The sequence below is a fragment of the Centrocercus urophasianus genome, unplaced genomic scaffold (genome assembly GCF_019232065.1).
Source record: "Centrocercus urophasianus isolate 14NV4802_14NV808 unplaced genomic scaffold, USGS_Curo_1.0 seq_11, whole genome shotgun sequence".
NCBI lineage: Eukaryota > Metazoa > Chordata > Aves > Galliformes > Phasianidae > Centrocercus > Centrocercus urophasianus.
In genome coordinates this window covers 77,736,941-77,745,930 of record NW_024884253.1, presented here as the reverse complement: position 1 = coordinate 77,745,930, position 8,990 = coordinate 77,736,941, and the positions used below count along the sequence as shown (strand labels likewise).

Genomic DNA, 8,990 nt, shown 5'->3' with positions numbered 1-8,990 from the left:
GGTTTCAGTGCCTCATCACCCTCACTGTAAAAAAAATTTATCCTTATATCCAACCTAAATCTTCCTTCTTTGAGCTTGAAACCGTTTCCCTTCTCCTTTCACACCAGACCCTGCGAAAAAGTCTGTCCCCTTCTTTCCTGTAGCTCCTGTTTAGATACTGCAAGGTTGCTATCAGGTCACCTCACAGCCTTCTCCTCTCCAGGCTGAACAGCCCCAGCTCTCTCAACCTGTCCTCCTAGGAGAGCTGTTCCATTCCATGGATCGTTTCTGTGGCCCTCCTCTGGACACACTCCAACAGATCAACGTCTCTCCTGTACTGAGGACTCCGCATCTGGATGCAGTACTGCACGTGAGGCCTCACCATCACAGAGCAGAGGGGCAGGAGCACCTCCCTCGCTGTGATGGCCACACTTCTTTTGGTGCAGCCCAGGACATGGTTGGCTTTCTGGGCTGTGAGGGCACGTTGCTGGCTCATGTCCAGCTTCCCATCCACCAGTATCTCCAGGTCTTTTTCAGCAAGGGCTGCACTCAGTCCTTCTGTGCCCCAGCTTCTAATGGTAGTGGGAGGCTGCCTCAACCCAGGTGCCAGATCTTGCATTTGGGTCTGCTGGACTTCATGAGGTTCACCTGCTCAGGCCTGCCTATGTCACTTGAACACTCCCACCTTTGCATTTGTTACCCTGCATAGGTGACTCCAGCTCCATGAATGAATGCTCACAAATGCTTCTCCCCTTCCTCAGAGCAACTCCACAGCAGCTCAATGTGAGGAAGCCAGCATCCATCCGCTGGCGCTGTCTGTGCAGGGTACCTGCCACGTGCAGAATCTGCTACGTTCTTTTGCAGGGATACTAGACATTTTACAGCTAATTTATTTGGATGTCTCAGGCACTAGTCATGAAAATAAATATCAATATCCTACCTGCATCATAGCAGGCACTAAGCTCTCTCATATTAGTCCAAACAGGTGTTGGTCATGTTTTGAGACTTCTCCAGGAAATAAGTCATGGGCACCTGAGCATAGGCCTGATGTTGATAATGAAGATGGGGTTGGGTTTTCTTTCCTGCTTGGTGACCTATCATGAGGCACCGTGCCATGGATTGGCAAGACCTGCTTTTGCTTGCCCTCCCTCGTCCTCTGCTGCCTCAGCTAATTTAAATCTCAGCTATTCAAGGCAGGGACTTTGCTTTCAAACATGCTCAATGTCACATGTGGTCTGTAAACTATAAACAGTAATTTCCACTGACTCATACTACTGTAGGCAGATGAGTGTCTACAGGTAATGGGTTACAAAAAGCGGTGCTGGAGCAGTTGTCTATTGCTGCTGTTCTGGTAATGAGGTTGCAAGAACCCTAGCAATCACGAGTCAACCAAGTAAGGGACCGAGAAAGTTGCTATAAATACCACCATCTCACAGAGGAAATAAAAATGGCAAATGGAAACTTACAGCAGTGATTTAAGCTCTGGAAGAGACAAGTGAATTATCTGCCTACTTAATAGCTAGGGGAAAAAATGAAAATTCCAACTAAAAATGATCATTTCCCTCTACCACCTGAAGGCTGGAGCATGGGCTGCAGCCAGGAAGTTCCTGCCTGTCAAAGATTTTTTAAATATTTTTTCATTATTATGTTGTGGTAAGATGTTAGAGGGTCTGACATCTTGAAACAGGTTGCCCAAGGAGGCTGTGGATGCCCCATCCCTGGGGGCATTCAAGGCCAGGCTGGTCTGTTTGGCTGGTGACCCTGCACATAGGAGGGGGGTTGAAATCAGATGATCGTTGTGGTTCTTTTCAACCCAGGCCCTTCTATTATTCTATTCTGTAAATCTGGAAACCTACCTGGCTGATTTTCAAGCGTGCCATTCATAATGCCAGTTGCAGTGGCTTGGAGTTCTGATGTGTAATGAATTAATCACAGCCTTGATTTGCTCTGAACATAAACTGCAAAGCTGTGATTTTTTTTTCCCCCCTCTTTACACGTGTGCGTGTTTTGGTATGGTTTTGTTTGTTCATATCCAGCCTTGCTCTGCCTCTGTAATTAAGAAATGTTTTTGCTTGGTTTTTTTAACCCGCCTGGAGGCCTTCTGCCCACGGTGCGTGTGGCCGCTGCTGATACGGAAACAAACAGGTGGCCTGCCAGCCAGGCTCATGTAGTTGCAGAACTGCAGGAGCTGCCACAGGAACCACAGGGCTGGTGTCACAACCTAGCCAGTATTCAGGGAGGAGCTGCTGCACAGCTCTCTTCATCCAGCATTAGCAGCACAGAGAGGTGCCTGCTTGTTCCAGGTGTAGCTGGGCTATGTCCAGCAGGCAGCTAACTTCTGAGAGATTCCATGCTGTTTCTGGGCATAGCAGTTTTGTTTTTTCTGGGCAATCTGAGGGTCTGTGTGATGCAAATCTGTCCATGAAGAAGTGCACAGGTTGGGAGATGCTGGTCTGTGTTGTAGCACTCCTATAGCTGGCGCAGAGGAAGAGTGACTGCTGGAATGACTGCCACGGCGCTGATGTTCTGCACCACTATTCATTTATTTATTTATTTTGCCTGGGGTGTCAGCTGTGGAAACAAAAAAAAAAGATTTCTGCAGGCTTTACTGGTATTGGGATTATTCTCTTGAGTCTTAGTCTAAGGCACGCTCACTTGATTGCAGTATATAGTAAAAAGGGGTGATGTTTCTTAAAGGAGGAAAAAGGTTTTGATCGGGCTTTTCCTTTGATCGAAGCGTTAATTGGCAATCTGTGTCTCCCTCTTTCCTGCTGCTTTTGGGTATTTTCCACCTCCTTCTTTCTGCCCAACCAGTTCTCTCATGTCAGTTTCTTTTTTTTGTCTGATTTATTCTGTCCTTCACACTATTTTTTCCCAAAGGGAAGATAAAAAGCTGATTCCTTTAAAATCCCATTTCAAAGCATGTTCCTATTTCTTCAACTTTTCTACCAAAGCAAGCTTACAAGCAGTAGAACAAAAGCTGGTGGTTTCTCTGATTTTTCCCTTTTTCCATTCAATCCTACAGGGCAAATCTGTACACGCTGGCCTCTTTGCAGGCTGACAACAGGAGGACAATGGTTCATGCCATTAGAGGATGGAAACAGACTTAAGAAGTGCAAGCAAATCTGATGTATTTGGTAGTAACATAGTGGGGAGAAAAGTTTGCAGGTGCAGGTTTCCTTGCATTCAGCAGGCTATATTGTACTCATTTCTTGGGTTAGAGGAGAAGTAAGCTAAGCAAGAGATCTAAATTTCCATTGGATAACAGCGGCTTCTTTGCAGTAAATGCCAAAGACAATGTATCAGGGACTGATAACAAGGGCACATGCTGTGGAATTGCATCCAAGAAATAAACAGCAGTCTCTTGCCAGTGCTGTGTATGATAAATGCGTTACCTGCAACTGGAAACAGATTTAACTCTGGTGAAAAGATTGAGCGAAGTTCTTAGAATTGCTTTGAAAAACAATGTGGCATGACCTAGAAGTAGTTTCAGTTCCTCTAGTATTTTTACAAGTGCAGGTACAGGGCAATGGAAGAGTACAGATCTCCCTGTGCTGTGGGGTTGGCCAAGCAGGTCGACAACTCTGACAGCCAGAAGCACAAAGAAAATCTCCAGAGTATTGCAGTAGCTTCACAAGCACTGAAGCTACCTGAGAATATCGCTTACAAAAAGCAAGTTCAAAGAAACCAGAGGCTTGCCGAAGACTGCAAATCATTAACTTGATCTTTTGTGATAAGAATCAGTCATACGCACATAATAGAAATGGCTTGACTGGATGATGTGTGGTGGTTTAACAGGTAGCTTAATCCCAGAGCAGATCAAACTTGTGAACTCTAGAACCTATCAGTCTTCAAAGATTACCTCGAGGTGTACATTTCCTAAAGCAAGAAATTTTGCCTGCTCTGGAGAAACGATAACTGCAACCACATTGCTGGACAGGAATCAGAAGGAGAAACAGTAATTGGCCGTAAGTTGCTGGAAGTGTAATTACAAAAAATGCTCCCTATCTGGCTAAAAAGTGAAAATATTCCTGAAAACGCATATTCAGTAAGGTAGTAATGCTACTTACAGGTGAAGGACTGCCTCTGAATAAAGGCAAAATATAATAGTGCTGGGGCAGTGCGGTGATTCCTGAGCAGCCCTTCTCTGCTTTCTCGGAACAGCAGATCTTTGCCTTGTGCACTCAGCAGTTCTGCTCCTCCATAGAGGGCCTGGGAAAGAGGGCAGCTGCCATGAGGTGGGAGGTGTGGGATAAGGCTGTGGTATCGGGTTTTCTGGCAGAGGAGGAAAGGCTGTACTGCAGTGCTGGGAGGTGGAAGGTTGCAGGAGGAAGGTATGTGGAATGCCAGAGTAAGTTCAGAAAAGTCTTAAAATACTGTCATTTTCAGAATGGCTCTGCATCCCAGTTTCAGGATAAGACCTTCAAAATTCAAGGAGTAAGCTTTCTGGAATAAGGACTGGAGCGTGCCTACTATTAGAAGAAAAAATAGTTTCATTAGAAATCAAAACGTACTCTTAATTATCATTCAAAGTGCAGTAAGTAGCAGAGAAAAATACATTCATTGCATCGGAGGAGGTTTTGGTGGAACTACATTTTCCAACTCACAAGCACAACATTCTTGTATGAAGCATTTTCCCGTAAGAGTTCCACTCCCTGGCCCTGGAGCAGATCTCCTGGGGCTGGGTGCAATGGTGCAACATGGTTGGACAGGCAGCCAGGCAAAGGGTCAGACAAGTGCATGCTTTGTGATTGTAGCTTCACTTCATCAAAGAGGAGGACTTGTTATCCCTAGTATCAAAGGTTATCCTGTAACATGAACTTCCATGGTAAACATCAGCTTCAATACAACTTTTCAGGAGACGAAAATTTAGAATGGGTGTTCTTGCATCACAAGACGAAGTGGACATCCCTGTTTGTTTCTAACAGATATTTACAAGTTTTAGCACTGATCATTCCAGTGCAAAGGAAATGGCAGCCCATTCCCTCATCCTGCCCGCTTTCAGTCATGCTCACTTGAGGGTGTTTTCCATGGCACTTGAGGAGAGGGAGGCCTCAGCCTTCCAACCTACAGCACCCTCAAGGCTATTGTAAATCTATAGCAGTTCTGACATCTGAGAGCGAAGAGCAAGCTGCTCCAGAGTGATGGTTAGTGTAAGCAGATGTACCACATAAAAAGAACTGTGGGTACTAAATGAAATCCAAGATCCTCTTGGTCCCAAGTTTAACTTATATCTATTTAAATTAGACAGCAAAGACTTCCTTTTACCACTGGTTTGAGTAAAATATTTTTATTTCAAAAAATATGTTGTTTGATTTGTGAACGGTTATTTATTCACGGCAAAATCAGTTGTGACACGTAATGGGCCACCAGTTATGAATAGTTCATTTTGGATGTGGTTTTATTTATTTATTTATTTTTTTCCAAATAACTACAGCAATTACATTAAACAGTTAAATCAGCTTGACCTGTGTGAAGACAAAAATCTGATTTCAGCAGTGTTTTCAGTGATCTTCTTGTTTCCTGCGTGCTCATTGCAAAACTACTGCAGCAGCCTTGGGACTCTTGGCTGGTAGCTGGGCTATGTATGTATGTACTACCTGCTTTTGCACCACAGTCAGCCTTCTCTGCCCCAGCAAGCAGCCTCGGTTTGATCTGAACTGAGCTGCTACAACCACCCCTGCCTGCGTGCTGGCAGCCTCCAGCACCTGGGCCATCAGCCCAGCCTGAGTTCATCGCGATAAGGGCATGCGGCATAGCTGGAAGCTGCAGAGATCGCCAGAACCCGTCCCTGCTGCAGGCGAGCGTTTCTGGAGGATATGCTGAGCTCGGGAGTGCAGGAAATCTCCTTCTAGGAATACCCAGAAGATCACTGCGATAGCGCTCGAGCAGACAGAGTACATGTGGTATTTTGACCTGCACAGTGCTCTGGGAGCTGTTTCACCCTGCTATACATGGGGTAGCTGATGATCTCTCCAGCACAAGGGACTAGTAAAGAAGCTATTGTTCAGCTACAGGGGGTTTGCTTGTTTGTTTGGGGAAGAACAGCAAGCAGGCAGCTGGGTGTGATAAGTATTTCAGTCACGCTGCTTTAGTCACTACCATGTGCAGATCATTATTTCTTTCCCAATTCTCCTCTACTGCCAGCATGTTATGTAAATCCCTTTCTGATTTCAGTTCTTATGTCCCTACTAGCTCTTCTCATCTGGGACACAGGGGATCAAGACAGCTTGTTGACCAGGAACCACTCACCTAGACTGCCATTATCCTAAAGCTTGAAGCTTTGCAGGAATCCAAGAACTGCCAACATGCCTTTCATGTCTTATAATGATTACTGCAACAGACCTCTTAAGAAATGAACATAGAACACCTATGCTTGCTACATAAAAGGGGGAAGGTTGGAGAAGAAAATAATTCAGAAAAACAGAAGGAAAAAGTTGTTCTCCTTGGCTATTGAAGTTTTTCCTTCCTGCTGCTTTCTGTAAAAGTAGAAGGACTGACTGAATGGAAATCACACGAAGAAGTCTCCAGATTTTTTTTTAATCACTGCGTAGCCTACGCATCCTCTTCCCTCCTCTCTCCCTAAGGTGAATATGACACAACCAGAAAATCCAGCAGATGAGTACTCAAGCACAATAAGAAAGTCTGTCCAGGCTGCAGCCTCGCTATCTGCTCTGCTAAAGCTTTATGCCTTCTCTTAATGGCTTTATGCCTTCTCCTAAAACAGCCTGCATCTCTTTTGTGTGTACCTTGTATGCTTTGGGAACAATTACCTTTCAAGAAGATCAAAAGGACACCTCTAATATCAGTCACTTGCGTTGCAGTATTACCAATTCATACATTTGTTTCCGTGTTTAAATGACTACTTTCATAATTTGGTTCCGCGCTTTGTTCATACTGAGTTATCTCAACCCACAATATTGTTATTGCAAACGTCTGTTGAAAGATTTAAATGAACAATTGAGGAAGCAGAAAACCACAGCTGGTCCTATCGTTGGGACATTTTAATCTACTTGTATTTGATTTTCTTCTCTAAACACATCACTGTTGTGTTGATGCTTCTTCTAAGGATTAATTAGCAAAGCAATTAACATGTTTTAACCTTTCTGTTTACTTACCCATCCCTAAGGACATACGTACCTTGGTCAGTTTGTGCTTCAAAATTACACTTTTTGATGTTGTTTTGTCAAGGTCAGATTAATTAAATACTGCTTTACATACAACCAAAGTTTGGACTGGAGAGCTTCAACATTTTTTTCAGTGTTCAATTTCCAGTTCCACAGTCACCGAGAAAACAGTTTCATAGCAAACCATTCCCGTGTGTCAGGAATGCACTTCCTTAGTGGATGAGATCACATGAGACAAATACAAATCAAACAGCAAACAGCTCAGGAGGGCAAACTTCAGTGCCTGCCGGCATACTTTAAAGGAATCAAAACCTACTGCTGTGGCAATACTTTGCTGAGTTGTAATCAGTTCGCAGGGTCTTCACTTTTGAATGTTTTTTCTCAGAGATAAATTCATGACACTTCACTGCCCTAGGAACAAAACCAGAGCGGACGCTACCTGGATTGTCAATCACAAGGCTGTAAAGTGGCCACTTAGCCAAAAGGAAAAGGCAGTACAGATTTCTCCATACAATTTACCGAGGGGATTCCTCATTAATCGGCAAGGGCTTTTCAAATGTTTAGTAATATGTGATCGTAACCGTGACCAATCAGGAGCATATCAAGCGTTTGAGGTTTTTAAAGGCCCCCTACCAACGTGTTTAACCTTCATTTTACTAGACATTAGCCGCAGATGATTGTTTTCATCCATGCCCTCGCCCCATGTTGATTCTGAGAGCGATACTGCATTGTGAAAGACGGATTTATCTCTGTCTGCTTTATCTCCATGCTGCTGACATTTGAGCTTTTCAAGCTTTGCCATATTCTGCAGTAGATATCTATAAATAGGCTCTATTACATTATCAATCTCCTCTTTTGTGTTTAATTAATATTCTACAAAAGATAACACATACACCACCCTGTATGTAAAGAATGAAGTCGATGTCTCTGCTTGCTGCATTTTTAGTCCACATCCTGCACCAACTTCTGCTGGTTGGACTTGGTGGCCTCTTCCAACCTTAAGGATGCCTGTGATTCCACACTGCCTTTCCTTGGACACGCCACTTGTCAGCTCTCTCCCTGTTCGTGCTGTGGCAGCTGTTAGCTCAGCACGCACACTTTCTTCTCATGTCCTCACACCTTCACCCCGCAGCACCACAGTCAAAGTGTCACCAAAGTCCGATCCCGACTCAATCCCATTCCAGAACTAATTTCTGGATTCTTTTGTTACAGATTCTTTGCTCTCCCTTTGACGGCTGCCTAATCCCTGCCTGCAGCCCTGCTCCCATTTCCGCCTACTCCTCGCTCCAATCTCATCTCCTGCATTATCTTCACACCCTTCCGCACGCCCTCTTGCCCAGTGCTTTTGTCTGATCCTAATCTCTCCGAGGCCATAACGCTGTGTACGCTGCAAACTCCTCTCTACAGGTCAGAGGCTGCACAGCATTTGCAATGTAAATCATTTCAGGGAGTTCCTTTCAGTCATAAACAGCGAAGGAAATATTGAACGTAAGCAGACATACCAAGTCAAAGGCATGGAATCATTTTATTTGAGCTCCAGGATGTTTTTGTTTTAATTTATCTTTATTATGCTTTGAAACCACGCTTTTACACATATATATGTATATATTTTTCCCCATGAAGAGCTGCCCTCGGGTATCAGAGCACGAATGCCCTTTACTTCTTTACCATGAGAGTGGAGAGGTGCTGGAACAGGCTGCCCAGAGAGGTTGTGGATGCCCCATTCCTAGGCCAGTCTTCAAGGCCAGACTGGATGGGGCCCTGGGCAGCCTGGTCTAGTATTAAACGGGGAGGTTGGTGACCCTGCACGTGGCAGGGTGGTTGGAGACTCCTGATCCTTGAGGTCCCTCCCAACCCCGGCCATTCTGCGATTCTGTCACTCTG

The 8,990-nt window shown here is 44.6% G+C and overlaps 1 long non-coding RNA gene across 1 annotated transcript; it reads left to right on the top strand.

The window, feature by feature from the left end:
* The first annotated feature begins 3,752 nt into the window (after nucleotides 1–3,752).
* Nucleotides 3,753–7,207, top strand: LOC122171997. Its single transcript, XR_006172140.1, has 2 exons — nucleotides 3,753–3,947; nucleotides 6,175–7,207. It is a non-coding gene; the product is annotated as an uncharacterized LOC122171997 (long non-coding RNA).
* Nucleotides 7,208–8,990: the final 1,783 nt, after the last annotated feature.